We start from the raw sequence: 2,517 nt of genomic DNA on the forward strand, positions 1-2,517 counted from the left end.
CTTTTTACACTTCCCTTTCTTCAGTGTGTTCAATACTTTTTCTCTGTGCCATTCCACATTATTACAAATAACTTCATTTCTTTTGATTTCTTTGTATGTATGGATCACTTGGGTTGTTACCGACATCTGGTGAAAATTTCATGTCATTAGCACCTCTAGTAATATATTTACTGAGAAAAATGATGACGTGTTCAATACTTATTTTACCCACTGTATATGTAAATATATAACACCTAAACCTGTGGACCACAAGAGGTCATCAGAGAACCACTGCTTTGTTTTACTGACCTCAGTTTGTGTCGTTACAGCCTCTCAATTAACAGATAAAACATTATTATGTTAGAAAATTAAAAACTTTAACATATTTTACTACTACATAATCTGTGTTCTGTTTCATCACTTTTTCATTTTTAGTTTCAAATAAGTAAATTGTCAGGATTTTTGCATGTCACGCTGCTTTCATTAGACGACAGAACATGGGTCATTTAAACTTTATTAAAGTCAAATTTATYTCTAAACAATTTTTTTTTGTTGGGATGCACGTATTATTTAGCTTTAGGTGACCAGAAAGGACCGGTTTAACTGGTGACTGGACATCAAACATTGCGATTTATTATTTTATTTTTGTTAGTGAACACAGCAAAGCTAAGCAATTATTTTCCACTATTGTCTATGGTGCTGAGGTTTTTACAGTAAAAAAAAAACAGTAAATATTAAATCTAACCAGAGTTTTGTGAAAAAAAATTCTGTTATTTTTGCTTCTCAGAGAGAAATTTGTCAGCTTTACAAAAATCAGAAACTAATCGATTTTCTTATTGGGAAGAAGTATTTCATCATGTTGAGCCTTGACCAGGTCTTTTTTCTCAATATTCTTTTTTTTTTGTTACTATATWAAATGAAGGTGTGTGTTTAAGGTGCAGAATTCTGTTTTTCAGAGTTTTTAACAAGAAATTTGAGACACATTAATACAAATGAAAAATCTTTCTGTTTAAACGGTTCAGTTATCAACAAACTGAGCCTGAAGTTTATTTACGGGCTAATTAAAGACAATGATTTGTGTTGCAGGGAGTCCTTGCTATCCTGCTCAAATATATGGCAAAGACAGGCGTTTTTGGAGGAAATACATCCAGTTTGATTTTAACCAAATCATCAGATTGGCCACGCAGGAGATCATTCACTTCAAGTGACCGGTTTAACCTGAACACAGCAGATCTGCCTTTGAGTTTTTGTTCAGCTCGGATTGCACGCACAGGTTTTCTGTCACGTATGTTTTGTTTTTATCATATTCATTTTGTTTTGTATATTAGTTTCATTGTCATGACTTTGCTTCAATAAATGAACTATTTTTGTAGTTAAGATTTTCATTGTTTGATTAGAAAAATGGATGTAATAATTAAGTTATTCTCTAAAGTCGTGCAGATAAATAARCAATCTTATCGATGTGCAATAACTCAAATACTTAACCCTCTCAGCATAAAGCTGCAACCTCAGAGCAGAACTCACTCACAGGAATAAAAGTAGATTAAAACCTGGGCGTGGAGGTTCTGAAGCCGCCTTTATCTGAGTTTGACTGCTGACTCTGAAAACTTTAGACGGTGAAAAAGAAACAAATATTAACTTTTATTGACCAGAACTACTGTCTAATCATTTTTATAGATTTGGTGTAAAAATTTCAGTTTATATTATTTTTAAAGTTTCTTCAGCCTCAACAGGTACAAGTGAACACACAAATCACAGTTTTGTTTGGTAAACTAGTATAGAATCGTTGCAACAACTGTATCAACTCATTTTTTAGAGACACTAGAATTAAACATGAAAGGGTTTAACTTTCTGGGAATAAAAAAAAGCCCAGGGAGGGTTTTGTCTGGTAAGAAATGACTCAATGGTSAAAAGAACTGAATGAATTATCAGCTGACACAACCGGACTAAAAACAGGCTGAAATGAAATATTCTGCTGCCTTCTAACAAGTAAAACTAAAAAAAGCAACTATTGGATTAATATTGTATATGATTGCATATGAAAAAACAGTAAAAATGTTTTATCATTAAACAGCACACATTTTTGACTAAAATGTAATAATCCTTGTGGCAAAGTTGCTTGAAATGATGCTGAGCATATTGGAGAGGCTTTAGCTGACTGAAACYCAGCTAATCCAGACTGGGAATTTCAATTTTAAGACAACATGTCTGTGACCTAACCCCTGCAGGCTGCCAGAAACTAGCTCACAAATGCTATAAATAAATAAATAAATAAATAAATAAATAAATAAATAAATAAAAGAATTTGCCGACATTTAGCAGCCTGATAAAGTTACTAAAATTAGGTCAACTGTAAAATGCATTTTCCCACAAAGCAAAATTGTCTGGCCCAGTTCTGGCCCAATGTCYGGCCCAGATACAGCAAAGAATGACRGCGCTTTGGTGGCCCAGGTGTGGTTTACCAGTCATGGTCCATGCATGGGCCAGCAACACATAAACCAAACTAGACCTGGGTCAATTGTGGCTTACCATCTTATA

Source organism: Austrofundulus limnaeus, unplaced genomic scaffold (genome assembly GCF_001266775.1).
Source record: "Austrofundulus limnaeus strain Quisiro unplaced genomic scaffold, Austrofundulus_limnaeus-1.0 Scaffold56, whole genome shotgun sequence".
Classification (NCBI taxonomy): domain Eukaryota; kingdom Metazoa; phylum Chordata; class Actinopteri; order Cyprinodontiformes; family Rivulidae; genus Austrofundulus; species Austrofundulus limnaeus.